The sequence below is a fragment of the Lissotriton vulgaris genome, chromosome 1_1 (genome assembly GCF_964263255.1).
Source record: "Lissotriton vulgaris chromosome 1_1, aLisVul1.2, whole genome shotgun sequence".
NCBI classification, from domain to species: Eukaryota; Metazoa; Chordata; class Amphibia; order Caudata; family Salamandridae; genus Lissotriton; species Lissotriton vulgaris.
In genome coordinates, this window is record NC_141685.1 from 477,147,410 (window position 1) to 477,163,687 (window position 16,278).

The window sequence follows — 16,278 nt, forward strand, 5'->3', positions numbered from 1 at the left end:
TGATCAATTTCAATTTATCATGGGACAATAAACCTTGCTCATACCATCTAGTCAACTCTCATTACTAGAAAGCATCACATTTTCATCTATTCTTACATAGCATTTCTTGTTGTTTAACTGTTTATATGCTTCAGTTAGGTACTTCTGTTTATCCCATAGGACAACATTTCCCCCTTTGTCCGCATTTCGTACTATGCAATTTTCATTCTCTGTTAGTTTTCTAATCAGAGCCTGATACTTTTTTTGCTGTGTATCATCTTTATTATTCAATTTCTTTCCATCAGATTGGCTGTGTAATTTTTTTAGTTCATTAGTGACTAGTTCGCTGAATACATCAATCCCATCTTTTGCTCCCATTGGAATAAAGCGCAAAACTGGTCTGAAATTCGTTCTCTGTCCTTGTGCGATATTTACACCTTCCTCCAAGGCCATATTTTCTACCATTGTTGCATTGCTTTCTGGTGTTTTGTAAACATCCATAGTCTTAAATTCCATCATTAGGTCAAAATCTTCCACTTGCAATCCTCCTTCCTCCCCAAGTCCAGTTTCATGGTCACAATTCATTCTCTGTGATGGATTTATAAGAAAATGTTTTCTTAGTTTCAGTACTCTGTTGAATTTAAAGAGGTAGATTCTTGTCTGAACATAGTCCATGTTTGTTTCTGGGCAGAATGACAAGCCCAACTTTAGAATCTCAGTTTCTTTTTCAGTTAGAATTTCCTTTGTCAAATTTACTATGGTGGTTTCATCTGGTGCCTTGTCTCCTAGTTGTTCTTTTTCTTTTGCACCATGCTGCCCCCTTCCTCCTCTTGCTCCTCTGTCTCTTCCTCTTGGAGGTTTTTGCATCTGTGCTGGTGGCCTTAGTCGCAGATTAAATCTGCATTCTTTGCATAAAAAAATCAAATTCCTCAATTACAGATGGAATCGCACCTTGCATTGTTGTTTCTTCATCAAGATCTGTGTCAACTTCCGAACTTTGTAAACTACTTTGTTTAGAGTGTGGTAGTTGGATAGGCTTGCTTTTTTGTGCCTGCTATTGCGTCTTATGGATTAAAATTTCTTTGCAAAAATATAAATTTGGCCCCTTTCGTAATCTAATTTATCCCTGATAAATATTTGCGCTTTCCGTTCTCTTATGGTGGCTTCAAATTTCTTCATTCTTTCTTTCTTTGCCACCTGGAATTCTTTTACCCGCTCGGAAGACTTGGGGAAAAAAATATAGATATATATATATAGTGATCAAGGGAGCTTGACTCCCGAAACGCGTTGATGGTACTGCTTAATAAATAAGCTTATGAAACTTTGCTCGTGAGTGCCTGGATGTTTTCAGCGGAAAGACTAATGGGACTGGAATCTCATCTTGAATATATATATATATATATATATATATATATATATATATATATATATATATATATATATATATATATATATATATATATACTCCAACCTCCGTTCTCCTACCGCAATTGCTTTCGCTCTCGATCGCGCTGGAAACAGACACGGACCAAACGTGAGATGCTGGTTTCAGATTTTATTCAGCTGTCGCCATAACGTTTCGGCACAAAGCCTTGATCACATGACAGCGTAACCACATTTTCAACGAGTATTTAAAGTGCACAGTGCTGTTACGTGATTGGTCATTTAAAATTGCCATCATTAGCATTGACATGGTGGACAGACTATACATTATAAGCACCTCGTGTTTGCTACTCAATGCCATTCACAGTAAACAATATAGGATACACACGCAAAATATTGCACATTGTCTCAGTAAGTGTCACTGTTCATTTATAATATAGGGTTAAATCCCTGATTGTAAACAATACAAGATACTGTCGCGAATATTGCACGTTATCTCGATTTGGTCAGTATCACTATTCATTGATGATATCGGGATAAATCCCTGGTTGTAAACATGTTATCTCTTTTATTTACTCACAATTATTGGTTAAATCCATTAAGTTTAGACTGTGATTAAATCCCATTGAGTATTGCATTCTGTCCTTCTCCTTGTTTCCCCCAACCCGTGTAAAGTACTTCTAGGTGCATAGATTAAAAAGTTTTCATTCTATTACATAGGACTAAGCTGTTTTCACCTTACTTTTTTTGTGTTTTTGTCATTTTATAGTTTCTTCGCTGTAATAGGATTCTAAAACTTCTCCCTATTTTTACATTATTCATTAATCTGGATTTTCATCAGCTTTCCTTTCGCTATGAATTTCAAACAGGCTTGTTTTTCAGGTTATCACATCTCATATTGTCTTATCTGATGAGCAAATGGGCTATCCATTCTACATATAGTACACATTTACCTTGAATCTACCTTTTCTACTAACGAGTAGGAAATTTTCTACATTTTCAATTGCTAATTTGCAATCCATTATACACCAAAAAATGTTATTAAAAAAAATATATATATATATATCTTTTAAAATATATACAAAAGAACATCTCCTTACATTTCATCTATATACACTCTATTTACATGAATTTGTCATTTCATAGATTTTTCAAACAGTGTATTTTATTTGTTCAATTCCTGTCTCGTTAGTTTTATTTATGTAAGCATGTGTACAGGTCCTCAGTTACATTAAGACCTATAGGCTGTTTGCTGTTAAATTTTAATATGTAGTTGGTCTCCATTTTGCGTAATTTGTTTTCCCTATTACCTCCCCTCCTACTGGCTGTGACGGCATCTACCACATAGTATATTAGCTCCTTGTTATATATATATATATATACATATGCTGCAAAAACTCCTCCTGGAAGAAGCAGAAGCCACGTGGAGAGTCATTTGGAAGCTGATTTATTGCTGGATATTGGCATGATGCATTTCGGCCTTCATGGCCTTCCTCAGATGCCTCCATATACTGAAATGCTGGCCCACCCATGTTTTAATGTGTCCTGCAACCTTCCCATTGGTGGGAAGTCGCCCAACCCCAAAGCATGTGACTGCGTACTCCTTGCAGCTTGTTGAAAACACAAGTCCCAGAGTTCTCTTTGTTGGATAAGTACTACGTGGGGAATTAAGATGTTAAAATTATCCAGTGAACTGGCAGGGAGCAGGACATTACGCGGTGAGTTAAGAAATCAAAGTCCTGATCATCTTTGCATCCCAGAGCTTCCTCAGGCCCCCAGACGTTCAAGCCCCCTTGATAACACATACGCACCGGGCAGGGGCAAGACTGACAATGCATCTCACCCTTCTGCAGTCTTGAACTGCCTAGCAGCCGCCCCTGCTGTACCTGGACCAGGAGGCGGGCCCAGGCCGATCCAATACCTTGGGAAACACGAAATTCTGCTGGAGCAGGACCCAGTAAAGGACCGGGCCAACTTGCTGAACAGGGCTTCAGTTACGTGTCTCTGGCTGACACGGATAAAATGTGCTGCAAAAACTCCTCCTGGAAGAAGCAGAAGCCACGTGGGGAATCATTTGAAAGCTGATTTATTGCTGCATATTGGCATGATGCATTTCGGCCTTCATGGCCTTCCTCAGATGCCTCCATATACTGAAATGCTGCACCACCCATGTTTAAATGTGTCCTGCAACGTTCCCATTAGTGGGAAGTCGCCAAACCCCAAAGCATGTGACCCGTGTATCCTTGCAGCTGGTTGAAAACCACAAGTCCCAGAGTTCTCTTTGTCGGGTAAGTACTACGTGGGGAATTAAGTTGTTAAAATTGTCCAGTGAACTGGCAGGGAGCAGGACATTATGCAGTGAGTTAAGAAATCAAAGTCCTGATCGTCTTTGCATCCAGAGCTTCCTCAGGCCCCCAGACGTTCAAGCCCCCTTGATAACAGATATATATATATTTTTTTTGTGCCTGTTATCCTTCTGGGTAAGAACTACAAGAGCACACCTTTCAGATTCATGAGCAAAGAGTTGAAAATTGTTAGTATAGTCAAGTTGATCCCAAATGGGAGATTCACACAGAGATTGACGAAATGCAAGAGAGCTGGTTACATGAACTGATGTCCACAATAGTAACTCAGGTGTTTCCTTGCAGGTAACAATCCACGATATTTTTGTCAATAAGAAAAATGTGGGACCCTGATAATCTCAATCAAATTGTATCTGGCCTTTCAACAGGAGGTCACCATATATAAATCTTCATTAATTGCATTTAAAACATTAACATATGCATTCATCATTTGTACTGTTGCTTTTTCAAGAATTAATTTTTCCTTTTAATGATGTTCATGGGGTTTCTCATGGGCCCGCATGGGATGTGAAAAAAGAACACTTGATGGACAGAATGCAGAACAATGTCATACATTCACCCCAGTTCAGAGATCTGGGCCTAAATCCAGTATTCTTTTGCTCACCATGCCATTCCAGTATGGACCCAGCCATATGCAGATCCGTCTTGACCCTGCACCCAATGGGAACAGCCCGAACTGCCAGGCCAGGTCCCTTGATCACTTTGCCACTGGATTCAAGCTAGCCTGGCTGATGAAGGGTGTTACCCAGAAACCGGTCCCAGGGTGCTTGTTTCTGGTCCAGGGATGACCTGGCTTGGCAGTTCGGGCTGGACTGTTCCCATGAGGCACAGGGTCAAGAATGGTTTGCACATAGCTGGGTCTGAACTGAGGTGGCGTAGTGAGCTAAAGAATGATGATGGATTCAACCCAGATCTGTGACTGGGGTGAGTGTCTGAAAAGTTTCAGCGCTCCCTCCATCATCTCCTTGTGTCTGTTATATTTGCCCTAAGTTGGCAGAGTATGCTCAGACGTGGGTCCCATGCTCACTTTGCCACTGGATTCAAGCTAGCCTGGCTGATGAAGGGTGTTACCCTGAAACCGGTCCCAGGATGCTTGTTTCTGTTTCAGGGAAGACCTGGCTTGGCAATTCGGGCTGGAGTGTTCCCAAGAGGCACAGGGTCAAGACTGATTTGCATATAGCTGGGTCTGAACTGAAGTGGTGAAGTGTGCTAAAGAATGATGATGGATTCAACACAGATCTCTGACTGGGGGTGAGTCTCTGAAAAGTTTCAGCGCTCCGTCCATTATCTCCTTGTGTTTGCTTTGCCAGCATGGGATTTGTCATGTAACCGTTATGTGAAGAGAACTAATTCTGTATTATTTACTTCAATTTCATTATGTCCTACTTGTCCCTATATTAAAAGTACCTAAAATCAACACACAGTCATAAAGAGTAGCCATGTTAGTACTGTTATGATCAATACCTCTCCCTCCAATATCCTTTTTAACCTTTCTTAGTGGATAGAATGGCCACTATTCTAATAGAGTGGGTGGATTAATTTGTATCTTTTTGGCTCCTTTACAGGATTCGTCACCATCGGTTGGACAACCGCAATATGCTTTGTTCAATTTACAATGAACTCCTCTATTCTAGATTTAAAGTTAAATTTAGTTGTCCGTTTTGAGAATCCCTCTATCTCAGTTGTATCAAAGTCACACTCAAAATCACCCTCAAGATAGTTATCACACACTCAAACACTGAATCCAGGCCAATTGTTTTGTTTAAAGTTATTTTATTATTTTATTTCTAGAACCAAGAAGTACTCAGTTGCAGGTAAGTAACAGTTTTCATAGTAGTAATACGTTTCAAAATGCTGTTGGAATAGTTTTGCAAGGCAGTAGAAATGCTTTACTTTTGGGATATCAGTTTAGAACAGTCAAACTTTACAATAACTATGGATAGACTTTTGTGTGCAATGGGATCACAAATGCAGTGCCATCCTATGGGAGGAAAACGGTGTTAGCAGAAAAACTGTGTTATGCATTAATAGGTAAGTGCACAACTTACTCTTCCAATCTTCAAAGGTTTAGAACAACACTTGGTAGGGTTCAGTGTAAGGTAGGTACTATACCACCAGTGGTACTTGGGGCAGCCGGGTGCAAGGGTCACTGAGCCCAATGTTAGTCAATGGAGACTAAGACGGTTGTCACTGAGGATTAGAGCCTCTAGCCCAAAGGGCCACTGCAAGGAATGATCACAGAAAAACAAGCAGTCCCCTACTTCCCTTACAAACACCCTCTGCTCCTTGGGAACATGTGGCCTTAGATTTCATCACAGATCTGCCTATTGACCAGGGTTACACCACCATTCTTGTCGTAGTGGACTGCCTCACGAAACTGAGGAAAAGTATTACTGGCAGCCATTGCTGGACTCCAGGATGTGAGAAGTTAGCCTGATATATGATGTTCACTAGTTCTAGTGACCACCAAGTATCAGTCCAAACAACCCTTATGATGATTGGTTGTAAGTCAACCTTATAGACCAGCTATCCTAATGGTAGCATGGACAAAGCAATCTTAGGGTAAACTCTGTAAAGGCATGTGAAGCAAGCTGTTTTACCATATACACTCTCCTTGAATACCAAATGAAAGGACACCACACAGATATATATTGAAAATATATACATATTTATTTACTACAAGTACCCCCTATACTCTTTATGAGCACAGAAGCAAATGCGTTAAAACAAAACAGTGCATAAAATATACAAAAGTTGCACAATATGGATAGGCCCTGGTGGCCACTCAAACCATATACTAACATAGTGGTATAAGAACCGCTATACAAACAGTGGTAAGGCCTAGGGCCTTCAGAATCGCTGGGACTACAAGGAGCTAACAAGAGTCAGTGACCAGGAGGCCCACGGAGTGCGTGTGCAGTGTTAGAAGTTACACCCGGGTGCCCATAAACTTTCAATGGGTGCGCAAAAGTTACAAAGTAACTGCAAAGGGAGTCTTCCGGATGGACCAGAACCTAACAACTTGAAACCTAGACACTAGAGATGTTACTCTACACAGGAGCACCGGACTGCCAGCGTTACCTCACCCACAGGAAGCGGGTGCATAGGTGTGAAAGTGTGTCAGGTTTCGTCGTGCAGTTCAATGGAGCCTGAAGATGATGATGCTGCAGCCGGCCAGTCGAGAAGAGTTCTGGTGGATCCAAGGGTGGATCTGAAGAAGGGAAGACCTAAAAGCAGAGGGGACAATGTTCAAAGTCACTAGCCAGTGACTACCGTGGAACCAGGAGGGAACCAGGCGATGTCGGGTGCCAACAGGTGAAGAAGTGAAGATTGTCTCTACAGCCACGTGGACACGAAGAGGTCTGCGACGTCCAGGAGTCGATCACGAGCTGTCCCATGAAGGCTCTAGCTGATGGCGGTGTCGGCTTCTCGATTGGAGCAAACAGGCCTTGGCTAATGCAAGCAAATGCAAGCCACGCAGGAAACAATGCAAGCTTCTTACTCTGACCATCAAGGTCAGAGGGGCTGCTCCTTTTCACAGGAGCAAGGGCCAGTCTGGAGCAACCAGACCAGCAGTGTAGATTTCAGATTTCGTTGCCAAGATGGCCACTAGCCAATGGACCAGTGACTGGGATGATGCGTCGAGTGGCAAAATGCAAAAGAGCCCCACACAGATCTTGTGGATGCTGGGGGGCTGATATGCGGTGCAGATGCTGCTCGGTGGTGGGGATTCTGAAACCCCAAAGCACAGCATTGAGGATGCCTCAGGTGCTGCGCAGTCAGCTCCTCGTGGATCTTCCAAGATGGCCGGTCCCATGTCTCTGGTTGCCTCTACGGGTCTCTTCTTTTCAGGGACTGTGGATCGGGCTCTGAGATGTCTGGGAATCCAGATCTTGTTGGGCTCTGGACTCTGGCTCTGGCGGGAGGCGGCGGCAAAGCAGTGGTCGAGTTGCTGGATGGTGCCTGTATTCACAGGGTGGTCACACGTTGGCCACAAGGGAGATTCTCTTCAGTCTTCTGTGCAGCAGAACGTCGAAGTCCAGTTTATCTTCTTATTTCAAGTTGAGTACATGATGATCTGAAGTCTTAGGACACAGCACCTACTCTTAAACCAAATCTAGGGGCCGGATCACCTGCTAGGTCCCTCCTCAGGGTGGTCCCAAGAAGGGGGGTGGTTACACCCCCTTTCCTTTGTTCAGTTTCGCGCCAGGACTGGGGCTGGAAAGCCCCAGCTCCGGTTTGAACTGGCATATGCACAGGAACACCTTGTGTGCCCCTGGCATGTCTCATTCTATTCAGCCCTCCCTAACCCACTACACAAAATCCTGTCTGGGGTGGTGCAAGCACCTCCCCTAACAGGAAACCTTTTGTCCAAGCCTCCCAAGCTGGAAGGACTCCCAGCAGCAGGAGGTCAGACTTGGGCCTGTGGTGGCAGCATCCATTTTGTGATGCTGAGGCTCATGTTTAACTTTACCCGGTTTTCAGGTTAGGTACATGTCGTCTCCCTCTAGAAGGGTGGAATGCTACCCCCGTTGCCAGAATTGGCGAGGGGATAGTATTCCAAGTCGTATGACACCTTACTCGACATGTTTTGATAAAGCCAAACCAAAGATAGCATTTAACTGCGAGGTTCATAATGCACTTAAGAGTATATGGTATGGCAATATCATGAAACAGCTAAAGGACGTTGTTCCGAAAGCTGCAGACAGGCTCAGCTCATGCCAGAGCACCATCTCACATGAAACCAAGCACTCTGCCTCCAGGATTGTCGAGGCCTGCCATAGGAGTGGCTTATAGGTTACCATGTGTCCATATATGTTAGATATAGATCTACTATACCTAAGTAAGAGGTGATTACATCAACTTACCCCCGCTGAGTGAACAGCCAGTTATGTCAAATAGCTAGGCCAGGCCAGGGGTGGCACAATACATGCTGCAGCCCCTGGTAGACCTTGGATACACCTATGCCCTGGGTACCTAGGGTACACTGTTACAGGGGTCTATAAGGTGGTCTAGTATCCAATTGTGTATGTACCTAAGGTACATTGAGTCCATTTTAAGGAGAGAGCAATTAGCCTGGGGCCCTGAATAGCAGGATCCCAGGCCAACTAAGTCAAAAACCAGCTAAACACTAGGCAAACAGTTTGGGGGTAACCATAGTCAGATATCCACCTTCCTACACAACCCCCACCCCCCAAACGAAAGGAGGTAAGGCTATTCTTAACCAGGTAAGCCTGAATTGCCTAAGTGGCCATATAAGGAAGTACCAGCACTGGCTTGGTTACCCCCTGTCTCATGGTCCACTAAGCAATCCCTCACCCTAAGGGTATCTGAGGGTCTCCACCATAGGGAATCTCTACCTGTGGTGTGTTTTGGCAAAGTCAAAGGCTGGTGTTGAGATGGAGTACTGAAGTGAGATTCCTCTGTAGGACTCAGCTTCCTCCAATCACTCTCCACCATGTAGGCCTTTCTTTCCTTGACTGAGTTGCACTGTGCTCTCAGGGTCAACCTCTGGCTACCGAAAGCTGGAGGCTGGGTCCCTTTTGTGGGCTTACTGGAGGGACAGGTCAGGTTTGGGGGGTTTAAGTCCCAAGTTTTGCTGTGCCCAACAGAGTCCCTCTGGGGGAGGTCACTAATTAATTTTAAGGGGGATCCCTCAGGACTTTCAGGAATTTTCACCTGGCTAGGGCTGCTAGTTTTGGTGCCCCTAATCTGCTAATGGGCAGGTTCCTGGGGACAGTGGGCCCTGTGGGGTCCTCTTTCCTCCCTGTCCTCCACAGCCCTGGGCTGAGTGAGGCAGGGTAGAGAGGGGCAGGTTACCTGCTCCAGACTGGGTCCCACCTTGGAAGGGTCCACTGACATCAGAGGTTCAGCCAGGCTAGGCCTGACTACCTCTGGGGCAGTTCCTTCACAAGGGGTAGGGTCAGTTCCCTGAGGAGGCTGACTCTCACCTAATGTCTGGTGGGAGGGAGACTTTTCTTCCTCCCCAATGCTCTCGGTCTGAGTGGAGTGATCCATAGTTTCAGGCTTCACAACACTAAAATCTGTTTGAGTGTGGGCTGTGACCATTACAGCCCTTCCAACCTTTTCAGGGAGGCACTCAGTCTGTGTTTGGGCTGTGACTGTCACAGCCCTGCCAACCTTTTCAGGGAAGTCTGTCTGAGCCTGGGCTGTGGCTACCACATCCCTTACAACCTTCTCAGGGAGGAAATCTGCTTGGACTGGGGCTGCAACTGTTACAGTTCCACTAACCTTTTTGGGAAGGCCTATCATTCTAGAATGGGTTTCCTGCTCTACCTCAACCCAGGCTGAGATCTCTAGGTCATTCCCCAGCAAGCAATTTACAGGTAGGTTGTTAGACACTGCCACTCTCTTGGGGCCAGTGACATCCCCCCAACTAAGATTGACTACTGCCATGGGATGACTTCTATGCACTCCATCAATGTTGGTCAATGGTAAGTGAATCCAGGTATAAGTTGAGCAGAGGGGACTAGGTGGTCAATCACCTTGGTGACACTAGCCCCTGTGTCTCTGTAGGCCTCAACGTTCTGGCCATTGATGTGGGGCTCCTGTCTGTACCTGCCCAAAGTGTTGGGTCAAGCAGTGAAGTTGGCAAACCCCATGCCATTTTCACAGACAAGAGTTGTTGTGGTAGGGGATCTGGTTAGGCCAGAGTTCCCCTGTGCTCCCAAAGTAAACCCAACCACATTTTTAGGGGCACTCCCACCACCTGGGGGATTACTACTAATAGTAACAGGAGGTTTGGGAGTATTACTTGGGGCTATGTTCTCCTTATTGTTGGCCTTTGGGCAACTGTTGTCAGTTTTACAATGGCCTACCTGTTTGCAGGTATGGCAATAAGGTTTCTTCTGGTTAGAGGAAGTGTTTTGGGACCCACCCCCCTCATTGGAGTTTAGGGGCCCTGGGGAAGTCTTCCCTTTGGATTTATCCCCACCTTTCTCTTGAGGCTTGGTAGTCTCTTTCTTTTGGTCACCACCCTGGTTCTTAGGCCCGATCCTGGTTCTGACCCATTTGTCTGCCCTCTTACCCAATTCTTGTGGAGAGGTCAGGTCAGAGTCCACCAGGTGCTGATGTAGAAGCTGGTTTTGACAATTATTTAAGATTTGATCTCTCATCATCAAATTATACAATCTTGTGTAGTCTGTAATCTTACTTCCCAGCAACCAGCCCTCCAGAGCCTTAGTGGCACACTCAACAAATTCAGACGAGTCCTGAGTCTGTGTCTTCTGGGTCTCTCTGAACATCAACCTGTACTGTTCAGTGGTTAAGCCTGACCCATCAATCAGAGCACTCTTCAGGACCAGGTAGTTTCTAGCATCCTCATCACTAACTGTGAGGAGCTTGTCTCTGCCTCTACCTTCAAAGGAGAGCCACAAGATTGCTGCCCACTACTCCTGAGGGATCTGCTGTACTCTGCAGGCCCTCTCAAGTGCCGTTATCCATTTGTGGATGCCATCCCCAGCTTTGTAGGGGGCACAATCTTACTCAGGTGTCTATTGTCATAGGACCTGTCTTTATCCTTAGGGATAATGCTGCCACCAGTGGATCCTAATCCACTCTCTCTAGGCTGTCTTGCTCTAGCAAGTTTCTCTTGGGCCAGGGCAACTTCTAATTCTTGCTTCTGGATCCTAAGCTCAGCCTCTTTCATTTTGGTCTCATTTTCCCTCCTCTGAGGGGTTGTCATCCTCCTTCTGAAGTGACCATGAGAACCTCTAGAAGCATGGGAGGTATCAGAGTCACCTGAGTGATTCCTTCTCCTCCTAGACTCCTGGTTAAGTCCACCTGGGGGTCTGAGTGGGTTGGACCCAGTATCAGTCCGAAATAGGCTTAAGTTAGCCTGGCTAAGCCTCCTGGCTGGCAAGTGACTATTTCTACCATCAGACTCACTGTCCTCATCTTCTTCCTAATCCTCATCCTCATTCTCAGGCTGATTCTCATTCTGAACTTCATCAGAATTCTGGACATTAGGGACTGGGACATCAGTGTTATCATCTTCAGTGGAGGAGCCCCCTTCTCCATTCCCTGTGGGGTCTGGCTTAAAGGTTTTTAGAGCTTCAGACTGGTCTAAAAGCTCTCTGAGGTGGTCTGTGCTAGGGTTCTGACCCGGCTTGAGACCTCTGAAGGTACACAGCTGCCTCAACTCTTTAAAGTTTAACATAGCAAATTTGGATCGTGCCTTTGTAGGGTCACTCTCAACAGGGACAGGTCCAGTGGACCCCTCTGCTCCAGACATTGGTCTAGTGTGGGTGGATGTGTTGCAATCTACCTACACTGGTGTTTACCTACTAAACCTTCTCTAGTTAGTTGTAGTCAGGGTGTGCTAATCCCTTTGCTCTACAACAACTAAGTTCAGTAGAACTCATGTATACTAGTCTTGTTTTATATGTACCTAAAGGTACCTGTATGATCTTCCAAATGATATTTTCAAAGATTGCAATGGTAAAACAACAGCAAGCTCTAATCCCAACCGCTGCTCACCAATATGAGAAGTTGGCCTGATATATGATGTTCACTAGTTCTAGTGACCACCTTGTATCAGTCCAAACAACCCTTATGATGATTGGTTGTAAGTCAACCTTATAGACCAGCTATCCTAATGGTAGCGTGGACAAAGCAGTCTTAGGCTAAACTCTGTAAAGGCATGTGAAGCAAGCTGTTTTACCATATACACTCTCCTTGAATACCAAATGAAAGGACACCACACAGATATATATTGAAAATATACATATATTTATTTACTACAAGTAACCCCTATACTCTTTATGAGCACAGAAGCAAATGCGTTAAAACAAAACAGTGTATAAAATATACAAAAGTTGCACAATATGGATAGGCCCTGGTGGCCACTCAAACCATATACTAAAATAGTGGTATAAGAACTGCTATACGAACAGTAGTAAGGCCTAGGGCCTTCAGAATCGCTGGGACTACAAGGAGCTAACAAGAGTTAGTGACCAGGAGGCCCACGGAGTGCGTGTGCAGTGTTAGAAGTTACACGCGGGAGCCCATAGACATTCAATGGGTGCGTAAAAGTTACAAAGTTACTGCAAAGGGAGTCTTCCGGATGGACCAGAACCTAACAACTTGAAACCTAGACACTAGAGATGTTACTCTACACAGGAGCACCGGAGTGCCAGCGTTACCTCACCCACAGGAAGCGGGTACATAGGTGTGAAAGTGTGTCGGGTTTCGTCGTGCAGTTCAATGGAGCCTGAAGATGATGATGCTGCAGGCGGCCAGTCGAGAAGAGTTCCAGTGGATACAAGGGTGGATCTGAAGAAGGGAAGACCTGAAAGCAGAGGGGACAATGTTCAAAGTCAGTAGCCAGTGACTACTGTGGAACCAGGAGGGAACCAGGCGATGTCGGGTGCCAACAGGTGAAGAAGTGAAGATTGTCTCTACAGCCACGTAGACACGAAGAGGTCAGCAACATCCAGGAGTCGATCACGAGCTGCCCCATGAGGGGTCTAGCTGATGGCGGTGTCGGCTTCTCGATTGGAGCAAACAGGCCTTGGCTAATGCAAGCCATGCAGGAAACGATGCAAGATTCTTACTCTGACCAGCAACGTCAGAGGGGCTGCTCCTTTTCACAGGAGCAAGGGCCAGTCTGGAGCAACTAGACCAGTGGTGTAGATTTCAGATTTCGTCACCAAGATGGCCACTAGCCAACGGACCAGTGACCGGGATGACGCTTTGAGTGGAAAAATGCAACAGGGCCCCACGCAGATCTCGTGGATGCTGGGGGGCTGATCTTCGGTGCAGATGCTGCTTGGTGTTGGGGCTTCTGAAACCCCAAAGCAGAGCATTGAGGAGCCTCAGGTGCTGCGCAGTCAGCTCCTCGTGGATCTTCCAAGATGGCAGGTCCCACGTCTCTCGGTGCCTCCACGGGTCTCTTCTTTTCAGGGACTGTGGATCGGGCTCTGAGATGTCTGGGAATCCAGGTCTTGTTGGGCTCTGGGCCTGGGCTCCGGCAGGAGGCGGCGGAAAAGCAGTGGTTGAGTTGCTGGATGGTGCCTGTATTCACAGGGTGGTCACTCCTTGGCCACAAGGGAGATTCTCTTCAGTCTTCTGTGCAGCAGAACGTCGAAGTCCAGTTTATCTTCTTATTTCAAGTCGAGTTTAGGATGATCTGAAGTCTTAGGACACAGCTCCTACTCTTAAACCAAATCTAGGGGCCGATTCACCTGCTAGGTCCCTCCTTTGGGTGGGACCAGGAAGGGGTGGTACACCCCCTTCCTTTTGTCCAGTTTCGTGCCAGGACTGGGGCTGGAAAGCCCCAGCTCCGGTTTGAACTGGCATATGCACAGGGACACCTTGTGTGCCCCAGGCATGTCTCATTTTATTCAGCCCTCCCTAACCCACTATACAAAATCCTGTCTGGGGTGGTGCAAGCACCTCCCCTGGCAGGAATTCCTTTGTTCAAGCCTCCCAAGCTGAAAGGACTCCCAGCAGCAGGAGGTCAGACTTGTGTCTGTGGTGGCAGCATCCATTTTGTGATGCTGAGGCTCATGTTTAACTTTTCCCGGGTTTCAGGTTAGGTACATGTCGTCTCCCTCTAGAAGGGTGGAATGCTACCCCCGTCTCCATAATTGGCGAGGGGGTAGTATTCTAAGTCGTATGACACCTTACTCGACATGTTTTGATAAAGCCAAACCAAAGATAGCATTTAACCGCGAGGTTCATAATGCACTTAAGAGTATATGGTATGGCAATATCATGAAACAGCTAAAGGGCGTTGTTCCGAAAGCTGCATACAGGTTCAGTTCATGCCAGAGCACCATCTCACATGAAACCAAGCCCTCTGCCTCCAGGATTGTCGAGGCCTGCCTTAGGAGTGACTTATAGGTTACCATGTGTCCATATATGTTAGATATAGATCTACTATGCCTAAGTAAGAGGTGATTACAAATTACCCCAGCTGAGTGAACAGTCAGTTGTGTCAAATAGCTAGGCCAGGCCAGGGGTGGCACAATACATGCTGCAGCCCCTGGTAGGCCTTGGATACACCTATGTCCTGGGTACCTAGGGTACACTTTTACAGGGGCCTATAAGGTGGTCCAGTATCCAATTGTGTATGTACCTAAGGTACATGGAGTCCATTTTAAGGAGAGAGCAATTAGCCTGGGGCCCTGAATAGCAGGATCCCAGGCCAACTAAGTCAAAAACCAGCTAAACACTAGGCAAAAAGTTTGGGGGTAACCATAGTCAGATATCCACCTTCCTACACAGGACTTAATCCCCTGTCCTGCAGTTGTAAAAAAAAAGTTATATGGGGGCAGGGTAGGGTTACTCTAACCCCCTCGGCCCCATGGAGTGCCAAAAAATAAATAAAACTGCAAAAAGTGCAGTGATCCCGTGAGAGTCGGGCTGATTTCAAATAGGGGGGGGTGCTCATATCCCTCCTTCCCGAGCCTGCAAAGGCAACAGGGAGCACAGCCCTGGGAGCAACATTACTTTATATGGGAAGGAGGGCCGTGCAGCCTTCCCCCACCTCACCTCAGGGCCGAAACTGCGAAAAATGGGTGGTCAAGTGCCCCCTTTCCAGTGCTTTGAAATGCCCCTTGGAGGCCACGTTAATATTTGTAGGGTGGGGCAGGATGGCCCCTCCTCCCCAGGTCTCAAGAGTTTAAAAAAACCTGGCTCTTCAACCATACCTAGTCCTTCTTTGCGCCTCCGTGTGAATCAGCTTCCTTAGAGCTGGGACACCTCCGTGGGAGGTAGCCATGCGCTGTATACATTTCTAAATAAATAAATGAAAATAAATCCAGGGGGCCCATCTCCCAGGCCAGAAATGCAGAAAATGGGGAGAGGGCAACAGTATAAACACAAACGAAGTAGTGGGGTAAGGCACACAAATCAGGAAAAACCTAGGCACAAATCCAACAGAACAATACACATTACAGGAACCATGAATGAAGACAACACTATAGAAAAAGAAAAAAGACTAAAGGGCCATGGAAACAAAGAGCAAGCAAACCCTGCCCCCCTACCCCCACCCTGCACACCCGCGGAAGGCCAAGGCCTACCCCCCCAGCCGCGTGCCTGTCGCCCTAATGGAACCCAAAATTTAGAAGAAACAGAGAAAAGATAAGAAACATATGTGGAGGAGGGCCCTCAAAGTCGCCGCCCGGCCCCGCCCATCACCCCTGCACATGGGGAAGATTCCGAAGCAGAATAGAGTATCATGGAGAACATCAAGTACCAATTACATCAGTAATACAATCCCAATGTAACACATCCAAAGCACCGTCAGTTAACGTGAGGGCCACCGAAACCTAAAATGCATCATCCCTGGCCCCGTCTAGCAACAGAACCACCAAATGACCCCTTGACAATCGATATACAGTACTTTTTGAAGGATCCGGAGGATCCGAGCCAATCAGGCCCGAACAACACCAAGAAAAAGTTCAGCAGTTCGAGTCTATCAGGACCCATGTAGCTGAAATCCAAGGGCGTCGGTACCAAGCCCGCGAGTGTCACAAAGTTCAAGCACAGTAATACCATCCATGAAGGGGAAATCTCACAGGCCGGC